Source organism: Martes martes, assembly GCF_963455335.1.
Source record: "Martes martes genome assembly, chromosome: 3".
NCBI lineage: Eukaryota > Metazoa > Chordata > Mammalia > Carnivora > Mustelidae > Martes > Martes martes.
The window spans coordinates 45,472,447-45,486,589 of NC_137890.1; the positions used below are offsets into that span (position 1 = coordinate 45,472,447).

Here is a 14,143-nt window from a genome sequence, read left to right on the forward strand (position 1 = left end):
CACCTTGTTTCCCCTTTCTCAGGAGTCCCACACTGCCTGGTGTCCACTGTCCGAAAACTATTTTTTTTTTTTAATTTTTTTATTTTAATAAACCTATAATGTATTTTTATCCCCAGGGGTACAGGTCTGTGAATCGTCTGGTTTACACATTTCACAGCACTCATCATAGCACATACCCTCCCCAATGTCCATTTCCCCACCACCCTCTCCCATCCCCCTTCCCCCCCGCAACCCTCAGTCTGTTTCTTGAGATTGAGTCTTTTATGGTTTGTCTCCCTCCCAATCCCATCTTTTCATTTTTTCTTTTCCTACCTCCCCCCAAACCCCCCCACCTTGCATCTCCACTTCCTCATATCAAAGAGATCATATGATAGTTATATTTCTCCGATTGACTTATTTCGCTAAGCATGATACCCTCTAGTTCCATCCACGTCGTCGCAAATGGCAAGATTTCATGTCTTTTGATGGCTGCATAGTATTCCATTGTGTATATATACCACATCTTCTTTATCCATTCATCTGTTGATGGACATCTAGGCGCTTTCCACAGTTTGGCTATTGTGGACATTGCTGCTATAAACATTCGGGTGCACGTGCCCCTTCGGAGCACCACGTTTGTATCTTTAGGATATATACCCAGGAGTGCAATTGCTGGGTCGTAGGGTAGCTCTATTTTCAGTTTTTTGAGGAACCTCCACACTGTTTTCCAGAGTGGTTGCACCAGCTTGCATTCCCACCAACAGTGTAGGAGGGTTCCCCTCTCTCCGCATCCTCGCCAGCATCTGTCATTTCTTGACTTGTTAATTTTAGCCATTCTGACTGGTGTGAGGTGGTATCTCATTGTGGTTTTGATTTGTATTTCCCTGATGCCGAGTGATGTGGAGCATTTCACTGTCCGAAAACTATTGCTTCAGGCATAAGTCTAGTCCCTGTTTCTCCATCTTTGGCCAGAAGAGGAATTTCTCCTTGCAATTTTGAATGGTTTCTAATTTTATTATAGTTTGTGAAATGATGGAGTGTCTGTTTCTTGAAACTCATAGTTTACTGCTCCCTTCCTTCCTGACTGTGTTGCAGTCCTATTCTTTTGCTGTCCCCACTTCAGACTGACCTTTACTCTTGCAGCTGCCTCTGCTTCAGCCCAAACGCCACTTCATCATGGAAGCACACATCAGAATGATCTCCCTCATCATTCTCTATCTCCTATACCCTACTTAGTCCTAGCACTTGTCCTTCTCTCAAAGGATCTTGTCTACTGCTCTTTTTCTCTTCCTTCCTTTGCCTGCTTACTTATAGTACACTCCATTTGGACAAGGAGGTCCTCTTCTTATTTTTAATGGGAATCTGCAGGGCCAAAAACAGTGAACATAGTAAATGTTCATTAAATATTTGATATATAAATATTTGATATATCAAATATATAAATATTTGATATATAAATATTTGATATATAAATGTAAGAGTAATTTTTATCTAACTCCAAAAGTAGGTATTACCATTTCATAGACGAGGCAGCTTATTCACTCTACCAGTAAATATTACTGCTCTGCAATGAACTCAGACTTTCATGCCACTAAAAGGTAATTACTCCTCTATTTCTTGGGCTGGCCACTGATCTTGTGTTTCTGTTTGCTGTAGGTACCCACTGTCCTGAGGTTGTTTTTAGTGGTGGTTTCTGTATGCTTCATTACTGGAGCAATTTATTTTTAGTATTTAAAGATTAACTGTGAGATAATAATAGATGCAAATTACTTAGAACTTTCAAGTGGGAGCTGAAATTGTTGAACTTGAAATTAAGTTTTTAGAAATTTTGGCTTTTCTTTTCTTTGGGATTTTAAATCTTCTAAGTAGACAACCGAAAAGTGGGGCATTTAAGCCCATAGTAGGAAATGTGGTTTCTTTGTTGCTTTTTGGTATGGAAACATGATGCTTTCTAGTTTAGACCCTCTATGTAGTATTGAAATTTTATGGCCCAATCTGCTTAATTTGTTTCATTTGCAAAAACAAAACGAAACATCATTACAGTCACATACTAATTACTAGCCATACATCATTCATTTGAAATAAAGCCTAAAGCATTTTGTAGTTATAAGCAAAAAGGTCTCTTATGATTCATCACTTTGCAAACAACATTGTTTTAAGGGTGCTTTTTTAGATCCAAGTATCATCTAGTGCCTGGGAAACATTTTCTGTATTCTGCAAATCTCATTACATATAGGTTTCCATAGTCTCTTCTGAGACTGCTTTGCAAACATAATGGAAGGGGGGAAGCTGAACTCAAGGAATTAAGTCACTGTGGAGCCAGGCAGTTGCATCACACTTGTGACTTAAGATGTAATTGTGGCTGTTGGCTGCTTTGTGTCTCATTTGTGAGGCCTTCTGTAAGGGTCTTAAAGTGCATTTTTAATAAAATCATGTAAATACTGTAATATTCTACTCAGTGGGCTGTCCCCACTAACACAAAGGTGAAAATTTGATGAAAGTGTATTATATACATACTATTCACATAGACTTTAAGTATCTCCCTATAAATTGTTTATTTTGTTAGAAAGGAGAAGTATAGTCACTTTACATAGGAAGAACTGGCGAGCATCACTTTAACCAAGTATGTCTGTGTGTGTGTGTGTGTGTGTGTGTGTGTGTGTGTGTGTAAGATGGAGAGAGAGTGTGTGAGAAAGCAGATAGGACAGCACAGAACTAGCTGAACTAGCTGGTTAATTTGGATAAAGTCTCTTTTTTTGGTCTTCTTAAAACAAATTATAAGTTTTTAAAATTCCATTTACAGTAACATAAAAACATAAAATACTTAGGAATAAGTTAACAAAAGCCGTGTAAACCACTAGCAAAGATAAAACGGAGCAAAATATGCAAGTCATCTATTATAAGGCAGTAGGCAACCAGTAGAGGAAAAATTGCAAGCCTCAAGAGAGCAAACTAATCTTAACTTCAGGAATGCCCAGCTTTTGGCCTAGTGAAAATTTATAGTTAACAGCAGAGAGAGCTGGAGTTGAAATAGAAGTTGTGTTTTTCTCTAAGCAGAAGAGGCAGAGATCAGAATATATAGCAGTAAAAACAGCTGAAGTCTTCTGGGCATTGAATGGGGTGGGATTGTGCAGAAAGGAACTCCGGTCGTCCTTGTGCAGATCTCCACAGAGTCTGCACCTGGATCCTGGGCTGTTCCTATGCTGAACAAGATTTGTCACACCGCACCTGCTACAGGTTGTGAGTGGAGCAGAGATCCTAGAGGTCCAGCACTGCTGGGAGGCTTGGATTTCTGGCTCTGCCAAAATAGAAAGGTTGTCTTAGCACCTCATTTACTTACTTGGCATTTACTCAAACTGGAAAGGTTGTACTTTAGGAATGAGCACCACACCCTAAAGAAGTAACTACTCTAGACCACCTTAAGGAAACCTATAATCCAGCCTTACAGACTCCTCTGGGAAGATACTTGGGTGGTCATCCGACCAAGTTAGAGGAGCTAGGGCAACTCCTTTTACTTCCACGAGCTATACTAACAATGTATAACTCAGGCATGTACAACTTACGGTGATCACCCAGTGATTTGCCTGCTAAAACAAGAATGAACATTCCTTGACTGACTTTTTTGCTTAGCATAATATAAGTCAGAGAAAGATAAATACCATATGAACAAAACAGATGAACATAGGGGAAGGGAAGGGACAATAAAGAGGAAAACAGAAAGGGAGACAAACCATTAGCGACTTTTAACTGTAGGAAACTAAGGGTTGCTGTTGGGGAGGTGGGTGGGAGGGGTGGTGTAACTGGGTGATGGGCATTAAAGAGGGCACTTGATGTAATGAGCCCTGGATATTATATGCAACTGATGAATCACTAAATTCTACCTCTGAAACTAATAATATACTATATGTTAATTGGAATTTAAATTAAAAATTTTTTTAAAAGAATGAATATTCTTTTTTTTTTTTTTCCCGAGAGAGAGAGATCACAAGTAGGCAGAGAGACAGGCAGAGAAAGAGAGGAGGAAGCAGGCTCCTCGCCAAGGAGAGAGCCCGATGTGGGGCTCGATCCCAGGACCCTGGGATCATGACCTGAGCCGAAGGCAGAGGCTTTAACCCTCTGAGCCACCCAGGGGCCCCCAAAAATGAATATTCTTTAAAGGAATATTATAACTCAAAGTTGTTGTAATATTATAATATTAAATAGTAAAAAAAAATAAAATGGGATTTATCATCAAAAGAAAAAAAATCAAACCAGACATACGATGGCCCAGATTTGGAATTTCACATGCAAAGCCTTTACTGTGGATATTATGAATATGTTCAAAGAACTAAAGGAAATTATCTTCTAGGAATTAAAAAACAACAACAACATGGTTTTAATTGAGAAATCTCTGCAGGGAAATGAAAACTATAAAAATTCACCATATGGAAATTCTCAAACTGAAGAGTTTAATAACTGAATTGAAATATTTAATGAGTATGTTTAATGGTATATTGGAGAGAGCAGAAGAGTCAGTGTATTTGAAAACAGCTCTATAGAGTTTATTTTATCTTAAGAGCGTAGGCCAAAATAATTTGTGTAAAAAGGTGAACAGAACCTTAGGTATTGTTGGGTAAATACCAATCATTCCCAAAACACCTATAATTGGCATCCCCTAAGGAGAAGAGAGTAAGATTGTGGCTGCCAAAATATTTGAAGATATAATGACCAAGAAATTCCAAATTGAGTGGGAAATAGAAATTTCAAATTCAAGAAGCCCAGCATACTCCAACGAGGACAATGTAAATAAAAAGTCACCTTGGCACATCCTAGTCAAACTGCCTAAAGCCAGAAATGAAGAAAAAAAATCATGAAACTAACTTGTTGCAGATTGTGGGGTGAGGATTGGTGGAGGAGGCACATTGCTTATGGGAAAATGAGAGATTTTTGCTGACTGCAGAAATAATGGAAAGCGGAAGTCAACAGAAAGATGTAAGGTGTTGAAATAATTAAAAAAAAACATGTAAACTCAATTTTTTCTCTGTAATAGATACCCTTCCCCAAACAGGGTAAAATAAAGACTTTTCAGTGAACTGAGAGGGTTTGTGGCTGGCAGATCTGTCCTACAAGGAATGCTAAAGATTGTACTTCAAGCCAAGGGGAAATGATACAGGACGGAAACTCAGATCCTCAAGAAGAAATGAAAAGTGCCTGAAATAGTAAATAAACTGTTTTCCCTTCTTCTCTTTACTTAAAAGAGAACTGATAATTTAAAAAAACAAAACAAAACAAAACAAAAAAACCACTGCAGGATGGGACTTATAATGTACATAGACTTAAAGAATAGGATGGTAATTGCACAAATGATGGGGGCACAACAAATGGAATTATGCCATTAAAACATTATATGCTGAAATGAATCAGGTGGTGTGAAATGGAGGAAGGCTGAGGCAGGAAAAGGAAAACATGTACAGATGCCATATGAACGTCATAGTAATGCTAAGTAGACTGTTACAGAAGGATGTATCAGTGACGTAAGGATGCATTTTGTTAGTCCTAGAGCAATGAGAAAAAATAAAATGAAGAGTCAGAACTCAGGCGCCAGTAGAAGAAATAAAATGGAATACTAAAAATTGCTTGATTACATCTCTCTCAGCTTTTTCCCCGCTTTTGTAGTTTAGAAGAAGAGGGGACAAATGGGAACAGCAACAATAAGAAAAATATCCTAGCTATGGCTAGTTCAGAGAAGGTATACTTCAAAGCAAAACCTATTAAAAGAAATAGTGATATTACACAATGACAGAAAGTAATTTACTAGGACTAGTCATCTTAAACATATAAGCTCCTAATAACAGTATCAAAATTCATCAAGCACGGAGTGGCTGAATTAAATGGAGAAATAGATAATTCCCTAGTCCTAGCCTGTAATGTCCCTTTTTCAGTAAATTCTAGAAAAAATATAGACTCCCCCCCCCCCAAAAGTAAATATAGAGAAAATCAAGACAGTTCTACCAACTCTCTTGTTCTAGTATTTGTGGGGCTTCCTCAGAACAACTGCAGAATATGCATTCCTTTCACATAGACATGGAACTTTCACCAAAGTAGACCATTTGGGAATGTAGAATATATCTTGGTAATTTTCAGAAGATTGAAATCTTGCTGAGTTGGTTTTCTGTTAAAACTTAACTGGACAATAATAATGGAAAATCTCTGAAAATTGCATAATGTGGTTTTTAATTACTTGTGGGTCAAAGAAAAAGTCATTTTGAACTGATTGCAAACACTGAAAAACAAAACCAGATTTTCAAATTACAGATATCAAGAGTCAAAAGAATTTCAGTACAGAGAATTAGACTTGAACATATATGCAAAAATTAACAAAGTATTTTTGTATCAAATATTTCAGTGCATGAAGAGTATGTCATGACCAAGTGGTACAAGGTTGACTTAACATTTAAAAATTAATGTAGTTAACCATATTACCAGAAAAAAGGGAGAAAAATCATATTATCTAAGTAGATGCAAAATAAGAATTATTCAGAATTTGAATTTGTGATAAATAAAAATTCTTAGCAACTAGAAATAGGAACTCCTTCAACTTGATAAAGGACATCCCACGGAAAACCTGTAACTCTCCTCATAACTGATGGTGAAAGCTTAAATGCTTTGTCATTTTGTGATTGGAATTCAGGCAAGGCTATCTATTCTTACACTTCTATTCAGCATTATAATGCATGTTTTAACCTGTATAGTAAGAAAAGGAAAAGAAATTAAGGGCCTGTGCATTGGAAATGAGGAAGTAAACCACCTTTATGTGACCTGATCATTGTAAATCCCTTATGAATTCACATAAGCAAACTTGGTTGAAGTAACCAGTGCATTTAGTAAGATCACAGAATATTCAGGTACCCGAATAAGTTGTATTTTTCTCTATAAGCCATGATATACTAGAAAGCAAAATAAAAATAGTGCTATTTACTTTAGCTCCAAAACTTAAAATACTTACAAAAAAAAATTCACTCAAACCTGCTAATTTTCTACATCAAAAGCCGTAAGACACTGCTGAGAGAAATTAAAGAAATTGTAAATGAGATATTTACCAGGCTTATAAAGTGGAAGGCTCACTATTAGTAAGATTCCATTTTTCTCTCAAATGATCTTAGATTTCTAATATATGATACACATTCCCAATCAAAATCCCAGCAGGTTTTGTTAAAGTAATTGACAGGAAGTTAGTTACAAAAAATTTGTATGGCATGCAAAGGACCTAGAAGAGTTAAAAATCAGTTTTGAAAAAAGAACATACTTGGAAGACATAGACTACTGAGGCAGTATCAAGGCAGTAACGTTTTGGCTTAAAAATACACAAACTTTTTCTAGAAAGTTTCAAAATAAACCCACGAAGATACTATTATCGACTGATTTTCAACAGAGACTTCATGGCTAATGAGTGGGGAAAGGAACTTTTTTGCATCTAACTGTACTGCAGCGCTTGGATATCTTACGAACGGAAATAAATCCCAAGTCTTGCATCATATTACACAGGATAATTAATGAGGAATGGAATATAGACCTAACATGCAAAGATAAAATATCAAACAGGTTTCAAGTGGTAGAAACTACTTAGCGAAACAGTTTAACAATTTCTTATAAAGTATACATTTATACTGTTTTTTTAGATACTTAATAGAAATGACAAGATTCATACAAGAATATTCATAAGGTCCTGTATTAGTTTCCTTGGGCCTCAATAACAAATGCCCACAACTGTGATGGCTTAAAGCAACAAATTTATTCTCTCACATTTCTGGAGACCAAAAATCCTAAATTGAGGTGTTGGCAGGTTGGTTCCTTCTGGAGGCTTTGAGGATGAATCTGTTCCCTGCCTGTCTTCTCACTTGTGGTAGCTGCTCCCAGTCACGACTCTGTGTTTCCTAGCTGATAGGATGACTCCTGTCTCTGCCTCCTCCCTTGCATCGCTTTCTCCTGTGTGTCCCCTCCCCCCACCTTTTTAAAATTAAAATGACATCAGTTACTTAATTTAGAGCTCACCCTAAATCCAACATGATCTCATGTGGAGATCCCTAATCACATCAGCAAAGACCTTCTTTCCAAATAAATTCACAGGAACCTGGGGTTAGAACTTGACACACCATTTTTCCAGTCCTTGTTTAACCCAACCCCTACAACTCACCTCAGACTAGAAAATAAGAGTCCCCCAACATGGTATCTGTCTGGTATATTTTTACAATGAAATCTTGCTCATTAATAAAAATGAATAAAGTACCTGATCACAGTACATGTATATGAATCTCAAAGTCATTTTGTTCAGTGAGAGAAGCCAGACATGAAAAGTGTTTACTGAAAGTTTTATTAAAATAAATTTCAAGAAGAGGCGAAACTAAGTTATTGTGATAGAAATCAAAACATTGGTTTCCTGTGGTAGGGTGGGAATTGTCTGGAAGCAGACATGAATGAATTTAAGACACCAGAATGGTTCTGGGTTTTATGCCAGCTTTTTAATTCATCAGATATGAAACTTCTGTGTTAAGAGTATTTGCTAAGACTGCCAATTTAAATAAGAAGTCTCTCGCTCTCTAGCTTTCCCACTTACAGATCCTGAGCATCTACAGAACTCATTTGGACCTCCTGTGAAATCCTTAGTGGTCCAGAATTGATAAGTACTTGTAAACAAAGATAAGGCAATATCTGATGACTATAACCAATGTTCTATTTCTTGACTAGCTAGAGGAATATACGTTTTATTCTTTTAATAATTTTTGTATAATTCTTGGCTTTGCTCCTATGAAAAAATATAAAAAAACATACCATATGTACATTGCTGTTCTATAGTTTTTAAAAAATAATTTTAGCTTCAGAGCTTTAATATCATAAGGGCACATTTATTAAAAAAATTTTTTTTGTATTCTGAGCACTACACAAGCATAAGGTGCTATTTAAATAGCTATGTTTTTGATACATTTCTTTTTTTTTTTTTTAAGATTTTATTTATCTTAAGAGCATGAGTGAGTAAGTGGGGCGAGGGGCAGAGGGAGAGAATCTCAACCAGACTCCCCACTGAGTGTGGAGCCCAATGTGGGGCTCAATCTCAAGACCCTGAGATCCTGACCTGAGCCCTAATCAAGAGGGATGCTCAACCAACTGACCCACCCACAGACCCCTTTTGATGCATTTCTTGACATGAAATGAACTGTTCCCCCCCCACCCCGCCCCGAGCATTCTGGTAGTCTTGAAAATAGTGGCCAACTAATAGTAAGGGGTAGCTATTTTTTATGTAGTTTAGCAAGAAATCAAGTTCAAACCTTTTTTCTAAGTGTCTTAATTCTCTTAATAGATTCACATTTCTTAGAGGTCGCTTTCCTCTCAGCCCTTCGTCATTTTCTTTAGTCTTGGACAACGAAGCATTTGTTTTTTCACATCCTCCTTGCTTATTGCACCTCTCCCACAGAGAACGGAAGAATTAGCTAATAGGGAAGTATGAGTGGAGAGTGCAGTGTGAGGGGCTAACAAACACGAATCTGGAAAATACTCAAAATTCAGCACAACAGGAGGTAGTCGGGAAAGGAAAGGAGTCTGAAGTAGTAACAGGCAATGCTCACAGCAGGGTCATCTCCATAGTGTTTTGTCTAATAACTACTGCGGCGCAATTAAAGTCCATCGTACTCCTGGAAAAGCATAGGAGTAGGTTGAGTATCAGATGGTTTTTAAGTTGTGATTATTCATTTCCACACTGTGATGCTCTGAGTGGCACGCACACGTGATTGGCGGCAAGTTAGCTTGAGGGCTGTGTCCTACTGGCGTGTGACCTCGAAGGAGTCCTTGAACCTTTGCGAAATCCTATTGTGTTATTCCTGATACGTGCACAAAACATATGAAGTAAAGGTTTAAGTCAGTTAAGACTGGAGTGAGTGGCTTTTCAATCAGTTGGTTACTTACAGGGTTAGCCAAATGAATGGTTAAAATAGTTTTAAAACAGCCTTTGGTAAGAATAACAAATATGCAGAGCACGTACTGAAATTTCTTTTGAGGGGAGTCTACGCAAGTCTGCAGGCAAGAAGGTGGGGGGGGAACCCAGCAAGTTTTGTTTTTTGTTTTTTTTTTTAAGATTTTTTTAAGATTTTATTTATTTGTTATTTGTTTGGCAGAGAGACAGCACAAGTAGGCAGAGTGGCAGGCAGAGGGAGAGGAGAAGCAGGCTCCCTGCTGAGCAGGGAGTCAGATGCAGGACTTAATCCAAGGACCCTGGGATCATGACCTGAGCCAAAGTGGACTGAGCCACCCAGTGATATTCAGAAGCTCTCTCCGGCAAGTTTTGAATAATCTGGTTTCTGAATATCTCTTATCTATAAAACAAAGAGAACAAAGAGAATCAGATATGGTATTATACATAATTGGTATAAAAATGTCTAATTCTATTTTTTCCTCAATAAAACAATGGATGACATGGGAAAAACATAATCATAATGAGATGATGGAAGAGGACATCTTCCTGGGGACTATTACTACTTTTTACCCCCCCCTTTTTTTTTAAAGATTTATTTATTTATTTGACAGAGAAATCACAAGTAGAGAGAGAGACAGGGAAGTAGGCTCCCCACTGAGCAGAGAGCCAGATGCCTCCATCCAGGACCCTGAGATCATGACCTGAGCAGAAGGCAGAGGCTTAACCCACTGAGTCACCCAGGCGCCCACTACTTTTTACCCTTTAAGACAGATGGAAGGACTTGGATGATCTAAAGGCGGCAGTCCTGATTTAGGTGACTCTCTCAGCGCTGAGTGGGCTCCCAGTCAGTACCTGTTGGTTCATTATTCTCCAAAGGTCTTTCATTTCATCTCTTCTCCGACAACACTCATGTTGCCAATAAACACAAGTGTGACTGTAATGGTTACCCATGGTGTTCCAGATATTGCTTACGGTTTGATTTTCACCAGTCACTGTTTGAAAGGTATTCTCATTGCAGCACGGGCCATCTGTGGTCATGCGGTGGGGAGATTGTGGGAATCCTGCCCCCTGCTTTCAAACAACAGTGAAATCAAAGTATTTTCACTTTCACTTTTACACCTTTAGATTGATCTTCAGATTACAATCCATCGATTTGGTGGTGCACGTTTATATCACTAAGACTCCGTAACAATAAATTGAAAGGCTACCTCTGTGAAAGCAGAATTCTAATTTCTTCAAGCATTCTAATTATTAGCTATCTTATAGTTTAATTTGTATAACTCTTCTCCTCCTCCTCCTCCTCTTTAGTGACTTTCTGTTACCACTGAGAGGGAAATGGAGTGCTCCATTTCTGCATCCAGCCTAGCCTGTGGCAGACAAATAAGAGGTTCCTTAGCAAGCCAACAGAATGCAAATCTTGTGTTGACGGATCACAGATCACATAAAGTGACAAACATTCTGGAATTTTTAAAAAAAATTATTTTCTAGTTTTTAACCTTTTTTCTTTGATCCAGTGTGACAAAAGACTTTGGTTTGATTAATGACAAAGAGAACCCTGTGATTATCCTAGATCTTAAGATTTAGATCTTAGAATGTTAGCGTTCTTTCCCGGTTTGGTTTGGTTGTTTTTTTGTTTTGTTTTTTTTTTTTGTTTGTTTGTTTTTAAAGATTTTATTTATTTATTTGACAGACAGAGATCACAAGTAGGCAGAGAGGCAGGCAGAGAGAGAGGGGGAAGCAGGCTCCCCATGGAGCAGAGAGCCTGATGTGGGGCTCCATCCCAGAACCCTGGGAATCATGACCTGAGCCGAAGGCAGAGGCTTCAACCCACTGAGCCACCCAGGAGCCTGTGGTTTGATTTTTAAATAACAGGGACAGCCAAGTGTCCTGGAGGATCCCAGTAGGCTATTTTAATAGAGAACTCAGGACCTTAACAAGTGTCAGGTGATCTCTCAGGTTCTATTCCAACTCAGTGATTTTTTTCACTAAAATAAAGTTTATTTCCTATGCATCAAAATGTTTTTTTGAAATTTGGAAGGAAAAACAATATGCAAAGGATGTCTAATTTTAAAAGATGTTACTCCAAGATGTGTTTTGCAGGATTCCTTTCCTGACTTTGCTTGGTCAGGCTTTTTCATGAACTCGTAGCATTTTGTTCTGCATTACATCATATACTTACTCTATCTTTTCAAAGTACCTGTCCCCAGTGCCAGGTAGACTCATTACTCATACAAATCTAGGTTATATTTTTCTAGGAAAATTAATTACTTTATACTGGCTACATATGGTTAGCTTGTCAGCAGGAAAGCTTCAACATATTTTGGGTCAGTATAATATAAGCATTTAAGCAGAGCTTTTTCTCTTTGGGCATAAAGTAGTACATTAATATAGGTTAAAAGTAATATGTTTTGTAATACTGATATTTTCCTGGGATACCTCGCATGTTTACTGCAAAGTAACAAAGTATCATGAATGAGGATACAAGTCGAAAACATGCCATGGGCACATCATATACATTTTGAATGACCATACTATGTGTATTCAGGTGATTACTCCTCTCTCTTACTTTTCTTAAGGATCTATTAAATGTAATAGAACATTATACAGAATTGGCCCAATATAATATGAATGCCATTTGCAATGTTTAAGGATAAAAATGTAGGGAATTTAGCCTATTTGGGAACATTTAAGAACCATGAAGCAACTTGATGAGAAATAATCACCGCTGAACTCTACTTCATGTGCTGGACCTAGAAGTCCGAACAGAAGGATTCATGCCCATTCACAATTGGTATTCTAATAGGGCTTCATTTTATCTTTCTAATGTTTTATATTTGTTTTATGGAGCCATTATTAGTTTTTGCGCCCCCCCCCCTTTTTTTGAGTCTTATTTGAGCTTACAGTCTTCCTACTTTCTCGTTGGAAGAAAAAAAGTTTCCTCTAGACAGGCAAACTTGAGATATTTTTTAGAGCTCTTTGTAGAGAGGAGTCATTAACTACATTAGTCGAACTCTTAGGATCTTGGCTGTATACACTTAAATGTTTAATCTGTCAGGTGCCTGGGGAGAACACTAAATGTGACTTACCTCTTTATATTATTTACTAAGAAACTTTTCAGTCACTGTATGGATTTGGTCCATCAGACAATGTTCTCTCAGCGCTATGAACAGAGAGAAAACCCCTAATGCCCAGTAGTTGTTAGGCAGGGCTGCTGGGCTGTACTGTGAAACAGCTAACCAGGGTCTGGAATAGCCTTTTGAATCTAATAAATTCAGGGCTTTGTCTGGTCTACTCAATTTTAAATAAGTCATTATATTATGAGCAGATAGTCTTGTGCCTCCAGAACAGAAATCCTATAAGCTTTGTGTGACATTGTCCTTTATTTTTTTCCTTTAGGGTCTGTGACTGACAGAACTCTTCCCTATTTTAACCCTCTGGTGTTCTGTCACTTTTTTTTCCCCCTGACCTTGCCTCTCACTGCCTTTGATATTTATAATAGTTGTTGAAATTCAATAGTTTTACTGTTAATGCCTCATCAAGGTGTTTTAAGTCTAAATCCCTAGTATATTTGCCCAAGGAATGCATAGCTTAAATGCCTTTTGTCTCCAGCCTTCAGTTAAATGGCTCTTCTCCCCCCTTGTGATAGAACACTGGGGAGGAATCTCAGGCAAGAACTTGCTGACCCTCTCGCCTTTTTGTTCTTTTTGTGGTCTTCAACCCCTCACATTCACAAGGGAACCCCGAGTCCTGAACAGCGTTCACGTGGCATGGGATGGATCTGTGGCTCCGCGAGGCTTCTCTCTCCGGCTACGCCCATGTTCCCTAACACAGACCCTGCTCATTTAGTGTGTGTCAGGAGTCATTCTACTTGGCCGTGTTTCTCAGGAAAGTCAATTTAGTACAAATTGGGACCTATTTACTTTCCCTCCATCTAACACATACTGTTAAGTCAGCAGGGCTTCTGAGGACAGCGGTTGCTATTTGAAGAAAACAAACCGACTTTGGATCTTTCTGAATGCTTTAAACATGACCCCACATTTTCAATATTGAACAAAAATTAATGGTAGACCTGCTTTGTAATTTGTTGCCTCTGTACCCTGTTACCGTTTGAAAATTCGGTTTCTGTTTAGCAATTATGGGCACTCGATTACTTGACCATTGTCATCGAATTAAAGCTTTCTTTCCACTGGGCATCTAAATTTGCGAATTTTTCTTCTCTGA

The 14,143-nt window shown here is 37.9% G+C and overlaps 1 protein-coding gene across 4 annotated transcripts in view; it reads left to right on the forward strand.

The window, feature by feature from the left end:
* Positions 1-14,143, forward strand: part of DIAPH3 (diaphanous related formin 3) — a gene marked incomplete at its 5' end in the record, with an annotated part of 496,633 nt that overhangs the window by 259,421 nt on the left and 223,069 nt on the right. The gene's annotated exons all lie outside the window — the stretch shown is intronic.